The sequence below is a fragment of the Paroedura picta genome, chromosome 3, assembly GCF_049243985.1.
Source record: "Paroedura picta isolate Pp20150507F chromosome 3, Ppicta_v3.0, whole genome shotgun sequence".
Taxonomy (NCBI): Eukaryota; Metazoa; Chordata; class Lepidosauria; order Squamata; family Gekkonidae; genus Paroedura; species Paroedura picta.
The window spans coordinates 164,098,567-164,118,251 of NC_135371.1; the positions used below are offsets into that span (position 1 = coordinate 164,098,567).

The 19,685-nt window shown below is 48.6% G+C and overlaps 1 long non-coding RNA gene across 1 annotated transcript; it reads right to left on the reverse strand.

The window, feature by feature from the left end:
- Window positions 1–2,358: 2,358 nt before the first annotated feature.
- LOC143831383 (uncharacterized) lies at window positions 2,359–16,859 on the reverse strand. The gene is made up of 3 exons (XR_013228866.1): window positions 16,767–16,859; window positions 16,377–16,431; window positions 2,359–2,471 (listed from the first exon to the last, which is right to left on the reverse strand). It is a non-coding gene; the product is annotated as an uncharacterized LOC143831383 (long non-coding RNA).
- Window positions 16,860–19,685: the final 2,826 nt, after the last annotated feature.

Below are 19,685 nucleotides of genomic sequence, written 5' to 3' on the forward strand. Positions count from 1 at the left end.
CGCCCCGCAAGGGACTTTCAAGGCAAGTGAGAAACGGAGGTGGTTTGTCAGTGCTTTCCTCTGCAGAGCCTTCCTTGGTGGTCTCCCGTCCAAGTACCATCTATGCTTAGCTTCTGATAACTGGTGATATCCGACCATGCCTCGCCTCCTTCTTTATCTATCTATCTATCTATCTATCTATCTATCTATCTATCTATCTATCTATCTATCTATCTATCTATCTATCTATCTATCTATCTATCTATCTATCTATCTATCTATCTATCTATCTATCTATCTATCTATCTATCTATCTATCTATCTATCTATCCAAAGTGCCGCCAAGATGAAACTCAGGGTAACACCAGCAAGGGACATTCAAGGCAAGTGAAAAGCAGAGATGGTCGGCCACTGCAGAGCCTTCCTTGGTGGTCTCTCATCCAGGTCTTTTGGTGAACCCAGCAAGGGACTTTCAAGGCAAGTGAGAAGAAAAAGGTCGTTGGTTATTGCCTTCCTCTGCAGAGCCTTCCTTGGTGATCTCTCATCCAGGTCTTATAGTGATCCCAGCAAAGGACTTTCAAGACAAGTGAGAAGCAGAGACGAACTGCCACTGCCTTCCTCTGCAGAGGCTTCCTTGGTGCTCTCCCATCCAAGTACCTACCCTGCTTTGCATCCAAGATCTGATGAGATCAGGCAATACCATGCCACCTTCCCTCCCAATGTTCAATTGCAGTACTGTTCTAGCAGCATGAATACATTATGTCGGGGAGGGGGATATCACCCATATCCAGTCAGACTTACAAACTGGATCCAGATGGATATATAGATTTTTTTATTTTCAATTTTATTTATTTACTAAATTTCTATACCATCCTTCCTTGCAGTCTCAAGGATGTTTACAACATATCGGGTAAATTAAAATGATAAATTTTTGAATCAACAAATTTCAGGTGCTATTCATATAACCATCTTAAGCAAAATAGGCAGGATCTAGTGCCAGCTTGGTGGAGTGGTTAGGGGTGTGGACTTCTAATCTGGCAAGGCGGATTTGATTCTGCACTCCCCCACGTGCAGCCAGCTGGGTGACCTTGGGCTTGTCACAGCACTGAGAAAGCTGTTCTGACAGAGCAGTAATATCAGGGCTCTCTCAGCCTCACCCACCCCACAGGGTGTCTGTTGTGGGGAGAGGAAAGGGAAGGCGACTGTAAGCCGCTTTGAGCCTCCTTCAGGTAGAGAAAAGCAGCATACGTAAGAACCAAATCTTCTTCTTCTTCGGTAATATCAGGGCTCTCTCAGTCTCACCTCCCTCACAGGGTATCTGTTTTGGGAAGGGGAAAAGGAAGGTGATTCTAAGCCATTTTGAGACTCCTTCGGGTAGAGAAATATGGCATATAAGAACCAACTCTTCTTCTTCTTCTAAATGTAGCTTGGTCCAAGTGTGATTGATCTCTTGGGCTTTAAAATTTTTGCCAACCTATACAGAAATGCCAGAGCATGTAAACTCCACCCCCTCCAAATTACAGGATAGGAATGAAGCCGAGGAGGGGGGGTGGGGATGGGAAGAGTTAATTCTAACAACATGGGAATTAGAAACTGTCATAAAGGATTTTTTGGTTTCTTGTTTGTCTTCTGCAGTTCTTTAAGTGCTCGGGTGAATATAATTATTCTGAAATACCAGATGAGACAGAGACACAGATTCCCTTAATTGTCAGAGCTGGCTGCTATTATTGGAACGAGATAAAGTTCATTCTGTATGTCTCAGCTGAATCCGATCATGATACTCTATTCCTGACGATCTCCGAAGAACTAGAGTTACGGGAGATGGTCTATGAGGCTAGATTTATTCCGTGGACGCAGGGATTAATAGCGGTATAATTGCTCAATCAAAAGTAGCACCTTGCGTTAGACTTTTCAAAAGAGACCAACCTGGATCCCCAGACTTAGGGAATATGTCCACTTTTGCACTTAGGGTGACATTCAAATATCTGAGATCTATAGATGCCAGTCTCAGACCGTTTATGTGCTGGGAAATTCACCGCCCCAGTTCCTGTGTAGGAGCACAAATTGGGGGCAGATGAAGCACACCAGGCCAAATGTGGGTGCAGGAAGAAGTGGGGCAACCTGCCACAACTAAAACTCCAGCCTGCGGTCCAGCATGAAACCTCCAGTGCATAAACGGTCTTTAGCAAACTAGGCTGGGCAGGATCTCAATGCAGCATGATAGATTTCTTGGCATTTCTTTTTTTAATTGACCTACACACAAGCGTCAGAGTGTGTGATCTCCAAGTGACAGAATAGCACTGCAGCCAGGGTGTGTGAAGAGTTAATTCTAACGGCATAGGAAATAGAAACTGAGTCATAGAGGGTTTTTGTTTTGTTTGTTTGTTTATCGGCTTGCTTGTCTTTTGCATTTCCACCCAGACGCTTCCCTCTTCTTTTGCAGCGCAGAAGGAAGCGTAGCAAATCTTCGCAGCAAAGGAGGGAGCGGGGCCCTGGGAAAGAGGCAAGAAGACAGCAAAGGAGAAGAATTTGCCAACTTTTCTGGCAAGAAGTTCAGAGGTTCCCCGCCTCTCTTCCTTTTCCTTCCCCTCCCTTTTTGTTTTCTGACATATAAAGACTGTCAAAATAAGCAATTAAGAGCAGGGGGAAAGGAGAGATTTCTCTTGCATGCCCGTAATTGCTGGGGGAGGGGAAAAAAAAACACACGGCTGTCCTGTCATTTGCCGGGTCTGAGGCTCGGAGATGATGGGAGGTGTGTGTTGTGCTGCAATCAGTACCTCTGGAAAAATGTCTAGTGGCCGAACCGACTGAAGGTTATCTGAAGGTCACAGTGGAATCCCTGCTCCCTGCAGCACTTTGTCAAGAAGAAGAATGGATTTTCTCTCCTCCCCCCCCCCCCCCACTGCCTTGCATTAATATATATCTTGTGGCATCCTTTAAATGTGACTGGGAAGGTGAGGGTGGAGAGAGGGAAAGTGGCATCAGAGGAGCTTCTAATATTCAGGGCTGGACACAAAACCTGATGGGGGGAAGACCAGGATCCTGGGGAAACTGCTGCCTGCCACTGAGCCTTGGTTCGGCTGGCCTGGTGTCATCTACTCGGTCTGACGGCAGCTGTCCAGGCAGATATCATTCCAAGATTTCTTAGTCTGAAGTCTGTGTGTGTGTCCTGTGCCATCAAGGCACTTCCATCTAATGGCAACCCAAATGAGGTCCAAAAACGTCCCATTGATGTCCAACACTGCTGCTTAGGTCTTGCAAATGGAAGGTTGCAGCTTCCCTGATGGAGTCCATCTATCTGATGTCATAGGATCATAGAGTTGGAAGGGGCCAGACCAGCCATCTAGTCCCACCCCCTGCTCAATGCAGGATCAGCCTAAAGCATCCAGGATAAGTATCTGTCCAGCCACTGCTTAGAATAATAGAGTCATAGAGTTGGAAGGGGCCAGACAGGCCATCTAGTCCCACCCCCTGCTCAATGCAGGACCAGCCTAAAGCATTCATGTCCAGCCGCTGCTTAGAAGGATAGAGTCACAGAGTTGGAAGGGGCCAGACAGGATCAGCCTGAATCAGGCTTTCTCAGCTAGGGTTTTGTGACAGCCCTGGAAGGCTTTCCCAAATGGGTGAGAGTTAATTAATTTTCAATATATTTTTTTAATTTGTTCAATATTTATTGGGTGATATGACCTGTCAACTCGTACCCCTCTCAAAATGGCCAGTGATGGGAAGGGGAGGAGCCAATGATGGGCCCGGAGTAGGTGGGAAGGGGAGGGTCCCCGGGTGGGCGTATCCACAGCTCTGCTTCTCAACCAAATTCTGCACAATCGCGCCACTTCTGGGGTTCCTTGAAGCCAAATGTTTCAGGGGTTTCTCAATGGTAAAAAAGTTGAGAAAGGCTTATAGATTGCTATAAGGGTTTGGCCTTTCCCCCTGCTTTTTTAATATACCCCACGTTTCACTGCCCAAAGGAGCTTACAAACACCTTTCCCTCCCCCTCCCCTGTGAAGCACATTGGGCTGAGGGAGCTCTGACAGAACTGCTCTGACAGAACAGCTCTAACAGAACTGTAACTAGCCTTAAGGTCACCCAGCTGGCTACATGTCGATGAGCGGGGAATCTAATCCGGCTTCCCAGTTTAGCAGCTGCCACTCGTAACCACTAAACCACACTGTCTCTCAAGTTAGCTGCGACTTGGTGACCCCTTTCTCCACCCTGGGTACTGGCAACTCCGGGGCTTGTGTAAGCCCCCCTTACCCCATCCCCCTGGCCCAAAGATTTCTCTCTGCCCCCACTTTGTTACAAACATTCCCAGGTTATTCCCTCTCCTTGTTTTATTGTGTGGCGAAGACTTTCCTATAGAATCGCCGAGGGTCAGACACGACTGAGCGTATAACATCATAATCTTCTCAGTCTGTATTTGAAAAGCAACAGCTTTGCCACAACCTCTGCCTCTGCTTATTGGCACACAAGGGAGGAGAAACAATGAACTCCGTTTTACCATCGGTTGCGGCTTGAACGGGAGTGATCTGGTTTCACTGGATTTTTCGCCCTTTGGTTCAGATCATAGCTCCTTTTTGGAAAAAAAGGAGAGAAAATCAATTCCCGGCTCAAAGAGCTCGGGGAGGTTTTAAGGCAGCAAAAGATCTGCAAAAACTTTGTTTCTCAGGCCCATCTGCAGCACAGGCTAGAAGAAGGGCCAATCAAGCCCCAGAGGAGGAGGGGCTAAGAATAAATCCCTCCTTGGAAAGGCCTGGTTGCCATTAGAAGAATCAGGGGTGATTAAAACTCATTATTCCTGGCTTAGATCACCCATTAGCCGGCTGTCAGGGCTGGAGGAGGAGGGGCGCCAATTGTAATTTCAGTTGTTGTTCATAACAATTTCTAAAATCCAGAATCTCTATTAGCTGTGGGAGAGGGCATCTCTGCTGGGGCCTTCAAAGGAAGGAGAGCGTTTGCGTGGAAACATAAACGTGGGGTTCTTTTGCTCTCCGCACAACATTTGGCCTGCAGTGAGACCCAAGCTCCTTCGGTTAGCATAAAAACAAAGCCAGTTCCAAGAGAGGCTTTTCCATTTCTGACGGGCTCCTTTACGATTCCGTGCAGGTGGCCGCAGTGCCGCCGCGGCATAACGCGGGCCGAGGCGGCCGCATCTTCATTCTGCAAACAACGCTGCAACTAATACTTCCAGAGAAGGAAGATTTGCCGGGTTGTTATTTCTCAAATGAAATTTATCCAAACCTGGCCGGCATGAAAATGCCTTACGCTCGCAAAGGCCCGGCTTGGATCACGCGGCAGCAATTAGATGCCGTCGCCTCCGGGGGTGAGAGTAAGGTTCTGTGCGGGACAAAATAAGCTTAGGGGGGAAATAAGCAAACAAGCCAATAACAGCAGAGAACTGTTATCCAAATCCGGGACTCATTAAAGCGGAAGGCTGAGGTCTGTTTTATGCGAACGGACCACCCTTTACCTGGTTAGCATCCTTTATGGTTTCTGCTACTCGTGCAGAGGGGCAAAGAGGAGGTATCAAAGCCATGGCCCTTAGACGTAAAATCCTGCTCTGTCCTTCTCACTCAGCAGGGTTCACTTGCAACATTTGACCTGCTTAAAAGTCAGATGGATTGTATTTCTTTGGCCGCATCGGAGCCACCCCTGGGATGGATAGATTCCAGAAGCACCTTAGAAGCCAGCTAGATTTTCAGGGTATGAGCTTTTGGGAGTCAAAGTTCCCTTAATCAGATATGAGATGGAATGGAAACATCTGAGGCTTTGTCCCAGGTTGCAAAAAAGGGGGTCAGGAGGCAGAGGTGCAATGAAGGCCAACATGGCTGCCCTCCGAAATTATCTTCAGTGGGGTAGATCGTCAGGCTCCAGGGAACCTGTTCCTAAATTTAAAGCCAGAAGGTGGTGTCACGGTCCTTGAATACTCAGAAGACGTACTCCAGTTAGGCGTGCTCCAGAGGAGGGCAATGTAAATATTGAGGGGTTTGGAGACCAAGACATATGAGGAAAGGTTGAGGGAGCTTGCTCTGTTTAGCCTGGAGAAAAGACGACTGAGAGGTGATAGGACAGCCATCTTCAAGTACATAGAAGAAGGAGCAGAGTTGTTTTCTGTTGCCCCAGAGAGTTGGACCCGAACCAATGGGATGAAATTAATTCAAAAGAAATTCCATCTCAACATCCGGAAGAAGTTCCTGGCAGTTAGAGCGATTCCTCAGTGGAACAGGCTTCCTCAGGAGGTGGTGGGTTCTCCTTCCTTGGAGGTTTTTAAGCAGAGGCTAGATAGCCATCTGACAGAAATGCTGATTCTTAGGTAGATCGTAAGTGGGCGGGCAGAAGGAGTTGTGTCGATGCTTGGCTCTTGCGGCTATTTCTTGTAGGCCCAATCCACTTTGGAGTCAGGAAGGCGAATTTCCTCTACGCCACATTGGCCAGGGATTCCGTGGGGGGGTTTTTTGGGGGGGGCATCATCTAGGCATGTAATTGGGGTCACTGTGGTGGGCAGGTAGTTGTGAATTTCCTGCATCCTTCAGGGGGCCGGACTAGATCACCCTGGAGGACCCTTCCAACTTTATGGTTCTATGATTAGGCTGAGCTGAGAGCGTATGACTGCTCTGTCACCTAGCAAATTTCCCTCTTCAGAACAGAGAGATCTGTTCCCCTGGAGAAAATGGCTGCTTTGGAGAGCAGATTCCGGGGCATTCTATCTTGCCCTCCCCAGACTCCATCCCCAAATCTCCAGGTATTTCCCGACCCAGAATTGGCGACCCTGTGCCCTTGACTTCCCTTCATGATGAAGGCAGGGGAAAGTGGCAGTCGGAGAGGAGAACAAAAACTCTGGACAAAGGGAAGGGAAGGGAAGGGAAGGGAAGGGAAGGGAAGGGAAGGGAAGGGAAGGGAAGGGAAGGGAAGGGAAGGGAAGGGAAGGGAAGGGAAGGGAAGGGAAGGGAAGGGAAGGGAAGGGAAGGGTTCTCTGGTGGACAAGAGTCAGTGCTCTCTTCTGGGGACACTTACCAATGCAGTGAAAAAGAGAGGCCCACAGAAGGCTGCAACAAACAGGACAATCTTTGCCAAGCAGACAGCGTAGCACAGGCAAGGACGAAAAGGGGGGTTGAGTTGCCGCTGAAGGCAAAAAGGTTGGGAGGAGGGGAGATTAAACGGTAGTTCTAACCCAGGAATTCCCTAACGGCGCATTCGACAGCAAGACGGTTCAAAAGTTTTTAAAGGGCCGAAAGCGGTTTAAGACGGCAAGTCTTTCATGCCCCGTGAGCCTTTGAAGAACCATTTAAGGCACTCTCTTCTAAACTACCTTCCCCGATGGCTTAAAGTCAAGCTCTTGCATAGAAAACCCTGCAAACTGAATGTTAATGGGTCTTCTCGGGACCGCCCTGCCCTGCCCAGCTGGAGGTTCAGGGGGCAGCTATCTCAAAGGGCGGCACGAATCTTGTGAGACGTCTTCAAACATCAGTTCAGTAGCAGCTCAATTACAAACGTGGAGCCTGGGGGAGGAAGGATTCCCACAAATTGTGCCAGCAGTTGGCCAAACATGCATTGATTCTACGGGCGCATAAAGGATTGTCAAGTTGCAGCCGACACGGTAATCCTAGTAAGGGGCTTCCAAGGCAAGTGAGAAGCAGAAGGGGTTTGCCATTGCCTTCCTCTTCAGTGCCTTCCTTGGTGGCCTCTCATCCAAGCCCTCATGGTGACTCCAGCAAGGGGCTTCCAAGGCAAGTGAGAAGCAGAAGGGGTTTGCCATTGCCTTCCTCTTCAGTGCCTTCCTTGGTGGCCTCTCATCCAAGCCCTCATGGTGACTCCAGCAAGGGGCTTCCAAGGCAAGTGAGAAGCAGAGGTGGTTGGCCATTGCCTTCTACTGCAGGGCCTTCCTTGGTGGCCTCTCATCCAAGATTTATGGTGATCCCAACAAGGTGGTTTCAAGGCAAGTGAGAAGCAGAGGTGGTTGGCCATCTATCCAAAGTGCTCAGGGTAACTCCAGCAAGGGACATTCAAGGCAAGTGAAAAGCAGAGATGGTCGGCCACTGCAGAGCCTCCCTTGGTGGTCTCTCATCCAGGTCTTCTGGTGAACCCAGCAAAGGACTTTCAAGGCAAGTGAGAAGCAAAGGTCGTTGGTTATTGCCTTCCTCTGCAGAGCCTTCCTTGGTGGTCTCTTATCCAAACCCTCATGGTGACCCCAGTAAGGAGCTTTTTAGGCAAGTGCTGGAGCCAAGGTGGTTTTCCATCGCCTTCCTCTGCAGTGTCTTTCTCAGTTGTGTCTCTCTCAATGTCTGACCCTTCTTAGCTTCCAGGATCTGGCGGGATCAGGCTATACCATGCTACCTTCCCTTCTAATTTTACATAATCACCATTGAAAGGACATAAGAAGAGCCCTGCTGGAATTAGGCTCATGGCCCATCTTGTCCCACATCCTGTTTCATACAGTAGCCAACTTGAAGGCCCGTGACCAGAACTTCCTTGCCAAGGACTTCACCGGATTCCATGGACTTAGGCAGATCATGAGTGGGTGGGCAGATTGGATTGTTTCAGTGCTTGGCCCCTGTGGCCCTTTCTTGCAGGCCCAGGGAAATGCTGATCACTACCATGGGGCCAGATGGTGAATTTCCTCCAGGTATAAGAACTTCTTCTTCTTCTTCTTCTTCTTCTTCTTCTTCTTCTTCTTCTTCTTCTTCTTCTTCTTCTTCTTCTTCTTCTTCTTCTTCTTCTTCTTCTTCTTCTTCTTCTTCTTCTTCACACTGGTGTTCAGAGAACATAGACATTCTCTTTAGTCACCATAGCTAGTAGATACTAATAGTAGACAACTTCATCTAATGTCCTTTTTAAGCCATCCATGTTCATGGCCATCACCATGATTGTGTGTGTGTCGGGTGTATTTTGCCATACTATTGCAGCTGACTTATGGCAACTCCACGGGGTTTCCAGGGGAAGAGATGTTTCGAGGTGGTTTGTCATTGCCTGTCTCTGCATAGCAAAACCTGGTGGTCTCTCATCCAAAGATTCTGCTTTGCTTCTGAGATTTGATGAAATTGGACTAGCCTGGGCTGTTCTTTAGATGAAGTTATGGAGGAGTATCTACTATCTACTAGCTATGGTGACTTGACGAGATTGGGCTAGCATGGGCTGTCTAGTTCACATCACTGTTTACTGGTCGTGATTTCCAGTATTTCATCACTTCTTGAGTAAAGGATTTCCTTTTTTTTTTCCTGTTCTTTGGGTAGGGCTCTATAAGGCTCTTGGAGGAGGTCAAGGTTCAAGAGAAGCAGCAGCACGCAGAGACACAAGAATGGGCTTCTCCTTGGCAAAGGCATTTCTCATCCCAGAGCTGGCCACCCTCACCACAGCCTAATCTCATTAGACTGTCATTCCTTTCCTGCCAGGAATTCTGGGAACTGTAGTTCAATCAAAGGAACCCAAGCAGCTTTAACAGGAGTCTCAGCATCCTCGGCAGACTACGACGCCAGGGTTCTTAACAGTGCCAAGTACATCGACATAAAACTAATGTCACAGGGAACGATTCTCAAGACATTAGAGCTGACGAATGTGTTTGAAACAGTTCCCTCCTCTCGGCCTCATTTCCTGAAAAAACTGGTGTTCCAGCTCCTAATTCAATTTTCCCTCACAGCGCATTCCTGAGAGCCTCTTTCAGTACTCTCCACGGGGAAACGGTTTTAAGTGTCCTGAGCCTATCCTCTCTCTCGTTTACTCAGCTGCCCACAAATTCCCCCTTTCTCCTCCTCATCTTTATCTGTCCCGGATTAATATTCCTTCGGTGCGCCCTCCCCTTTCCTTTGGAGAAGGGGGGAGGGGAGAGAAAAAGCCATGAAGGGAGCATTAATCAAAAAGTAAATGTGAAGAAAACAAGAATGTGTGAATATTAAATATCTGAGCGATGCTAGAGAAGAATGGGCCAGAGAAATCAGAAGCGGGGGAGAAGAGGGGGAGGTTGCTGCTTCCCAAATAGGTTACCGCCAGCCCAAAGGTAGGGTTAGGGTTCAGACTCATCCCTGAGGGAGGCTGGCTTTAGTGCTTTTGCTATTTGGGCTGCAGGTGGCCAAAAGCTTTCTGCACAGCCTCAGATAAAATCTCATCCTATGAACAGACTTATGTCTCGGTGCCAGTGGCGTGATCCTGTAGAATACGGTTGGGAAGCAGAGCCTTTGATTGTGTGGAGCACAACAAATTATGGCAAGTTCTTAAAGAGATGGGAATACCAGAGCATCTTATTTGTCTCTTGAGAAACCTAAATGCAGGTCAAGAAGCAACAGTGAGAACCGGGCATGGAATCACTGATTGGTTCAAAATTGAGAAAGGAGTTCGGCAAGGCTGTATACTGTCGCCTTGCCTATTTAACTTGTATGCGGAGCACATAATGAGAAAGGCGGGGTTAGAGGAGTCACAAATTGGGATCAAGATTGCAGGGAGAAATATCAACAACCTCAGATATGCAGATGATACCACTCTAATGGCAGAAAGTGAAGAGGAACTAAAGAGCCTTTTAATGCGGGTGAAGGAGGAGAGTGCAAAAGTTGGCTTGAAACTCAACATCAAGAAAACAAAGATCATGGCATCCGGCCCTCTCAATTCCTGGCAAATAGATGGGGAGGAAATGGAGGTAGTGACAGATTTTATTTTCCTGGGCTCCAAGATCACTGCAGATGGGGACTGCAGCAAAGTAATTAAAAGACGCTTGCTCCTGGGGAGGAAAGCTATGGCAAATCTAGACAGCATCCTAAAAAGCAGAGACATCACCCTGCCAACAAAAGTGCATCTAGTCAAGGCTATGGTCTTCCCAGTTGCAATGTATGGCTATGAAAGTCGGACCATAAGGAAGGCCGAGCGTCAAAGAATTGAGGCTTTTGATCTCTGGTGCTGGAGAAGACTCTTGCAAGTCCCTTGGACTGCTAGGCGAACAAACCGGTCAGTCCCAGAGGAGATCAGCCCTGACTGCTGAAGGCCTTAGAAGGCCAGATCCTGAAGATTAAACTCAAATACTTTGGCCACCTCATGAGTAGGAAGGACTTCCTGGAGAAGAGCCTAATGCTAGGAGCGATTGAGGGCAAAAGAAGGGGACGACAGAGAATGAGGTGGCTGGATGGAGTCACTGAAGCAGTAGGTGCAAACTTAAATGGACTCCGGGGAATGGTAGAGGACAGGAAGGCCTGGAGGATCATTGTCCATCGGGTCATGATGGGTCAGACACGACTTCACACCTAACAACAACAAGAATCCCTGGATATTCAGCCATGCATGAGTCCCCGATCCTTAAATTTTAGCTCAAAACGTGTGCACATGCATGCAAGGTGGGATCGGGGCCTGTAGATTTCTTATCCCGTCGTATCCCCGTGCTATTCCTGTGTCAAAACAATCCCTTCTTATTCCTCTCCCACAGCTAACAATACATGCTTACAGGCTTGGTGCTATTAATGTGGCTAATTAAAACAGCACTTAATTTCATAACATTAGCCCGTAATGTGCCATCAAAGCGATGTAATTGATTTGAGCCTTATAATGGATTCTAAGATGCTAATTTTCGAGAATATATTTACAGCGAGGACAGGAAACAATGGCACAATGTCACAATAATATTGTTACCGAGAGGGGAAGAATTTTAATGCAGTCACTGCACCAGAACAAATCTATCGGCTTTACAATAGAGCTACGCATGAATCTATGGGAGCTGTGGCAAGGCGCGGCTCGCGCGCGCATCAGAAGCGCACCTATGTGCAATTGAATCATGCTCCTCAAAAGGATGCCATCAGTGCATTGATATCTGCGTGGTGCCGAGATGGGGCAGCCCTATAACAGAGGCTTTGATGGTTCTCGGTTTAACGGGGTACGGACTAACCCCACAGATTGTGCTACCAAGTAAACAGATGTGAGGTAGCCATTTTCAAAGGCTGTTCTCAGGAACTGGGGGGAGAAGGAGCCCCCTAAGCTTTGGAAGGAATCTTCAATGGGATAAACTTTGTGCCATTTGCCTATCATGTACAAACTTCAGCTGTAATGTTCAGGGAAATATTGGGCAAGTTCTAGGTTATTCTTAGGGTTACCAATCTCCAGGTGGGGCTTGGAGTTCTCCCAGAATTACAACTGATATCCCAGGAAAGGAGATCACGTACCCAGGAGAACGTGGCTGCTTTGGAGGGTGGGTTTGCTCTAGGCTTATATCCCACTGAAGCCCCTTCCTAAACCGCAGGTGTCATCCCCCAAATCGCTCTGAACCATCCTTAACCTTTGGGATTGATTCGAATGGATTTGGCCGAATCCGAAGCAGCCTAAATCCCCCCCGCCGCCGCCGCACATGCCACTTCCTCCTTGTGGGGGGAGGTATTTAAAGGGTGCAACAAGCAGCTGATGAGTCATCATATGCTGCTTGGTGAGCCCTTTAAATGCCTCCCTCCCCACCCTTATGTAGCAGTAGAGATTTAAACAGGCCGAATCGTGGCTGAAGTGCAATTCGGCCGCCATTTATTCGACCCATTTAAAATGCAGGGGTTGACGATTCGGCTTGGGTCGGTCCAAAAAGTACCCGAATCAGCATTAATTCAGGTACTTTTTGGCTTATCCAAACTGAATTGCCCATCTCTTGTCCTGGTGGGACGTACTTCCAAGTATTTACAGGACAAGGAGGATGGAGCAGAGTTGTTCTCTCTTGCCCCAGAGGGACAGACCAGAACGAATGGGATGAAATTAATTCAAAAGAAATTCTATCTAAACATCCGGAAGACGTTTCTGACAGTCAGAGCGCTTCTTCAGTGGAACAGGCTTCCTCGGGAGGGGGTGGGCTCTCCATCTTTGGAAATTTTTAAACAGAGGCTAGATAGCCATCTGATGGAGAAGCTGATTCTGTGAAGGTTCAAGGGGGTGGCAGGTTACAGTGGATAAGCAATTGGGATATGAGTGTCCTGCATAGTGCAGGGGGTTGGACTAGATGACCCATGAGGTCCCTTCCAGCTCTATGATTCTATGATTCTATGACAAAGGTTATGGAAGGGAGTGGTAAAATGTGTGTGTGTCAGGGGGGAGTTCCTTTCCATTCTAAAACCTTCCCTCCTTTCTGTTTCACATCAATTCAAAAGCAACTAGCAATCTAACATCTGCTTCTCGGTCTGCATTGCCTTGTGTCGTTAGCCCCCGAGAGGCCCAGAGCCTGTGGAATAGCATGAGACCCCCTTCCAGCGCATGATGCTCCCGTGGAATTAATCACCTCAACAATTCAAGCATCTACGCAAGGCCCACCAGCAGCCTCCCCTTCCCTTTTTTTTCCCTCCCCCTTGCTGCCCCCGGGCTTTGTGACTTAACAGTCTTGTTTCCTGGGCGTCAAGTCGACAGCTCATTAGCGCTCGCTCGCTCTCTCTCTCTCTCTCTCTCTCTCTCTCTTTCTCTCTCTCTCTCTCTCTCTGTCTGTCTTATGCACTCAGCAATAGGGAAGGATGCACAAAGCACAAAAAGGGGCTTTAGCATTGAGAGTTCATGCTGAGCCACGCAACCGTGAGGGCCTGGGCAAGCCATAAATCACGCAAGAAATGGAGGGTGGATCCGGGTCAGAAGAGCGCAAAGGGACCGCAGGAAGGTTAGTCCGTCTGAGGAGTTCTGCGACACGCATTTGCAATCTCCGTGCGTAAACAGGACGAGAGGCAAGAGAGACAGAAAAATAAGTAACCGCAGCTGGCCCAGAGCTGCCGAACAATGACTCAGGGGTGATCTCCTTGTAGCTTTCTGTTTGGCTCAGCCTTTCTTGACTTTCTTGCTGTTGAGAAACCCCTGAAATATTGTTCAGGTTTTGAGAACCCCCAGAATTGGTGCAATCGTGCAGAATGTGGTTGGGAAGCAGAGCTGTGGACATGCCCACTCAGGGCCCCTCCCCTCCCCACCTACCCCAGGCCCATCATTGGCCATTTTGGGAGGGGGGTATGGGTCAACATGACCATTTATGCTCTCATAAAAAGGTAAAGGTATCCCCTGTGCAAGCACCAGGTCATGTCTGACCCTTGGGGGTGATGCCCTCTAGCGTTTTCATGGCAGACTCAATACGGGGTGGTTTGCCAGTGCCTTCCCCAGTCATTTCCGTTTATCCCCCAGCAAGCTGGGTACTCATTTTACCGACCTCGGGAGGATGGAAGGCTGAGTCAACCTTGAGCCGGCTGCTGGGATCGAGCTCCCAGCCTCATGGACATTGCTTCAGACAGTATTTCTGCCGCTTACCACTCTGCACCACAAGAGGCTCATTATGCTCTCATATTACCCGATAAATGTTTAACACATTTAAAAACTATATTGAAACATTAACTCCCACCCAGTTAGGAAACCCTTCCAGGACCATCAAGAAACCCCAAGAGTTTTGTGAAAACCTGGTTGAAAAAGCCTGGTTTAGTTGGCTGAAGAGGCTCTGTTGACACTTGACTCATTTGCCTGAGTTACGTATGCTTTTGCCCACTGTAGGCTTATGGAGTGTTTTGGTGTGAGCCATGGGGCTTGCACATGGAAGGCTGATGTGTCAGCCATCCATTTATTTCTTTAGCTGTTTCAACCTAAAGATTCAGCCATTTTGGTGTAGCGATGAAAGTTACCAGGCTAGGACCTGAGAGACCTGGGTTTGAAGCCCTGCCGGGTTCAATTCTGTACTTCCCCCCTTGCAGCCAGCTGGGTGACCCTGGGCTCGCCACGGCACTGATAAAGTTGTTCTGACCGAGCAGTGATATCAGGGCTCTCTCAGCCTCACCCACCTCACATGGAGTCTGTTGTGGGGAGAGGAAAGGGAAGGTGACTGTAAGCCGCTTTGAGACTCCTTCGGGCAGAGAAAAGCGGCATATAAGAACCAACTCTTCTTCTTCTTCAGTAATATCAGGGTTCTCTCAGCCTCACCTACCTCACAGGGTGTCTGTTGTGGGGAGAGGAAAGGGAAGGCGACTGTAAGCTACTTTGAGAGTCCTTCGGGCAGAGAAAAGCGGCATATGAGAACCAACTCTTCTTCTTCTTCAACAGAGACCCAAAGCAGCTTAGATTTCGATTTTGATTTGTACGACTGCCCCTCCCAGATACCAGCTCAAGGCAGTTTACAACATATATGTTTACAGATAATAATAAGAGTTGGTTCTTATATGCCGCTTTTCTCTACCCGAAGGAGTCTCAAAGCGGCTTACAGTCGCCTTCCCTTTCCTCTCCCCACAACAGACACCCTGTGAGGTGGGTGAGGCTGAGAGAGCCCCGATATTACTGCTCAGTCAGAACAGCTTTATCAGTGCTGCAGGAGGTCCCTTCCAACTCTATGATTCTATGATCCCTTCCCTTCCTGGTTCTGACCTTGCAGTCGGCCCTAGTAGTTCCGAGCCGGGTCTGGGAGTCAGACCTTCCGGGCTTCCCCTCCGCCCGCGCCCTGAACTGCTGTTTGACCTCTGCCGGCTCTCTAAGGCAGGGATAATCAGAGCTGCTCCCGGAGGGTTGTGTCGTTCTGCTAATGAAGTCTGTGAAGCACTTTAGCGTCCTCTGGAGAGCAGGAAGGGGAAGAAAGGGTGAGCCCCGGTTATTTATAGTCTGAGCATTTGCATAAGCGCTCCTGTGCTCTGTGTGCCGGCAAGCGGGACTGTCGCTGTGCGCGTTCCAGTGGGCGCGCATATATGAGACTTTGCGCTTGCTGGTTCGTGTGCAGGGGGCGCATCTATTGTGTGGGTTGCCGGGTCTCCCCTCTGTTTACCGAACAGGTGTGCATCTGCTAGTGGGAAGGGACATCATTAGAGAGAGGAAGAGAGGGAAAGAGCTCTGCACTACGGAACTGACATCCACAGCTCATTAGAATCGTGCATTTCCAAGAGAAGTCAGAGACAATGTTTAAAATGCCGTGATCTTCGTTGCCCTGGCCTGGGTGAGACACAGGGGACTGAGCTTGTCAGATCTTGGAAGCTAAGCAGGGCTGGTCCCGGTTAGTATTTGGATGGGAGACGACCAAGAAAGTCCAGGCTCTCTATGCAGAGGCAGGCAATGGCAAACTACCTTGGAAGATCTTGAGCTGGATGGTCCAGGCTGGCTGGATCTCATCATAGTTCAGAGGTTAAGCAGGGTCAGCCTTGGTTGGGATCGTCATGGGAGACTACCAAGAGAGGAATGACAACCCACCTCTGTTAGTCTCCTGCCTTGAAAACGCAACAGCAGTGGTGGCCAAACTGTGGCTCTCCAGATGTCCATGGACTGGCAGGGGCACGTGGGAACTGTAGTTCCTTCACATCTGGAGAGCCACAGTTTGGCCACCCCTACACTACAGGGTCGCCATAAGTCAACTGCGCCTTATGGCAAAAAAAAATCCCGTTTTTCACTGTGGTCAAGTGTATATCCTTTTGCACTCCCTGTTGCCTGTGGGTGTCATTGCATATGTAGTCACGTATGTTTCTTACCCATCCTCTGATCTGCTCACGGGGCAGGGATTATCCCGCTCGATTCATGCCAGCCCTGCAAGAAATACGGACATGCAAAAATGGTTACTGCCAGAAAGCCTTTAGCTCCCTGGGGATCTGAACATTCATTTTGTCATTTCCCCCACTGCACAGGGTTGCCAGCCTCCAGGCGGTGCCTGGGGATTGCCTGGAATTACAGCTGATCTCCAGAATACATAAATCGCTTATTACTTATTTGTCCTGGAGTGAATTACTTCTCCTGGAGAAAATGTCTGTTTTGGAAGGTGGACCCCCATAGAACTGTACCCAATCAAGGTCCCCAAACTCTTCTCTCTCCAGTTCCACCCTCAAATCTCCTGGTATTTCTATACCCAGAGTTGGCATCCTCACCACTGTGCATTTGCCTCTGCATCACCCATTTGTGAATGAAGGTCACTGTGGGAATATATTTATTCCCTTCCCTTCCCTTCCCTTCCCTTCCATTCCATACCATTCCATTCCCTTCCATTCTATTTTCTATTCTATTCTATTCTATTCTATTCTATTCTATTCTATTCTATTCTATTCTATTCTATTCTATTCTATTCTATGCAAATTCATGCCTGCTTTTTCAGGTCGAGATGAATTGTGCATGTATGCTTCTGGTGTATGCATGGGTAGAATCCTAGAATCCTAGAGTTGGAAGGGGCCATACAGGCCATCTAGTCCAACCCCCTACTCAACGCAGGATCAGCCCTAAGCATCCTAAAGTACATTTACTCGGATGTACTCATTATATATTGTGAACCGGCCTGCGACAGCAAGTCCAATAGGGAAAGTCTATAAATACGACTAATAAAAAATAAATAATAAATACGTGCTTCCGTGAGAATTCAGATTACAGTGTGCATGCACCAAAGAAGCATGCTTCCACACCCAAAAATGCCTGGGCTATCTTCAGTCTTTCCATGCGCTCCAGCCAATGTGGCTGTATCTGTTTTGTGCGCAATCGTGCGCCTTCATGCACATACGGATTGGCGTCACCGCATCTGCACACCTTTGCCTTTGCCCGGGTGCCTGCGTTCCCCTCGCCTTGCGAACAGACCCATGACCCGGGTCAGGAGTGCACACACACGCTCCTTGGCGATGTGGCGTTGTGCTCCGGCCCCACACCCGTCTCTCCCAGCCAGCGCTTCTGTTCTGACACAATGAGGGAAGAGGCTATTATGTTTATTAAATTGTATTGAGGCTACATTAAAGCAATTGGCAGTTGGGAACCTTGGTTATTTATGAAATGTGCATCAGGAATCACAGCTCCCAGGGCTGGGTTTGTACTTGGGAGAACCTGGAGGGGGAGGAAATCAATATGGCCAAGCACGAGCCAATCTGGTTTTAATTTGATATTCACTTACCGAGAACACTGCCTGCTGATTTCTCTTGATACTGACACCGGCAGCTAAATAAATGAACCTTCCTCGGTCCACCCCGCTCCCTCCCCTCCTGGCCAGCACCCTCTTGATCGGCTCGGGGGACGCTCCTCCTCGTAGCCACCTTCTTGGGCTTCTGCAAGCCTCCGCCTCTTCACACACACACCCACACACCCATCTGGCCATACTGTTCATGCCCAGCATTGAGCCTCTCTATCACGGAAGGCAGCTGTATGCTATTCTCCAGAAGAGAACTGCCACTCTTCGGCTGGGTCTAGAGAAGCAGGGAAGGGTGCTAGACTGATTTTCAGTGGTGCCTCTTCATCGGGAATCAATGACACCTCCGTGGGTCTGAAATGTGGGTCACAGAGAGCTTCGCAGGCAGCCATGTGGGGGTAACGTGGAGTCAAGTCGCAGCCGACTTACAGCGACCTCATAGGGTTTGAGCATCTCTTTTCAATCTCACAATAAACAAGAGCTCGTACCCACTTGGGAAGGGACCGGGTGGCAGGTTTATTTTAAAGAGCAGCGGCTTCTAAACTGGAGAGTGGGGCTCCTCCATGTGAGGCCTGCCGGGTGGCCTTGGGATTAGAAGAAGAAGAAGAAGAAGAAGAAGAAGAAGAAGAAGAAGAAGAGAGTCTGGTTCTTATATGCCGCTTTTCCCTACACGAGGCTCAAAGTGGCTTACAGTCACCTTTCCTTTCCTCTCCCCACAACAGACACCCTGTGAGGGAGGTGAGGCTGAGAGAGCCCTGATATTACTGAAGAAGAAGAAGAGTTGGTTCTTATATGCCACTTTTCTCTACCCAAAGGAGTCTCAAAGTGGCTTACAGTCGCCTTCCCTTTCCTCTCCCCATAACAGACACCCTGTGAGGGAGGGGAGGCTGAGAGAGCCCTGATATTACTGAAGAAGAAGAAGAGTTGGTTCTTATATGCCATTTTTCTCTACCCAAAGGAGTCTCAAGTGGCTTACAGTCGCCTTCCCTTTCCTCTCTCCACAACAGACACCCTGTGAGGTAGGTGAGGCTGAGTGGAGCCCTGATATTACTGAAGAAGAAGAAGAAGAGTTGGTTCTTATATGCCCATTTTTCTCTACCCACAGGAGTCTCAAAGTGGCTTACATAGAATATTGCACCAGCAGGCTCCTCGACACCACAACCTGTCCCAATGAGGGGCAGCAGCGGCAGCAAAACAGAGGGAACCCCCCCCCCTTCCCCTCCCTGATATCCATCAGTCTTGCTTGTTAGCTGCCTGGGCTCTGGAGCTGTGAGACCCAATTCTCCCGTATTTGCATAGGAGAGCAGAAGAAAAAGGTTTCACACTTCACAGGGGTTCTGGATTCTCGTAAATTGTACAAGGATTCTTCGAAGCTTGGCAACCCACCGCTGGCTTCCTTCTGTCGCTCGGATTCCAAGGCCGGCTGGTGGATTTGCTCGTGTGCAGGTCTTTTCTTTTTAATCTGCTCACTCACCATCTCTGCACATTGGCAGTCCTTTGGTTCTGGTCCTAAGCCAAGCAGCCAATCTGAGCACATGGGTTTGTTGGTTCAGAAGTATCCTCAGGGGACACGGCTAGGGTTGCCAACAGGGCTGGATTTACATGAAAAGAGGCCCTAGGCTATTCCACTTATGTGGCCCTTTCACCTCCATTTTTAAGTTTGTAAATTACACGAGAGATAATACATCATTACTCTGATATATATCAGTATGTTAAATGAAACAGGTGTGATTGGTGTAATAGTGTCATTTTAATTTTGCTAACAATTTGAATACAGGCCCCTCATGATCTTGAGGCCCTAGGCCAGGGGTAGTCAAACTGCGGCCCTCCAGACGTCCATGGACTACAATTCCCAGAAGCCCCTGCGAGCAAATGCTGGCAGGGGCTTCTGGGAATTGTAGTCCAT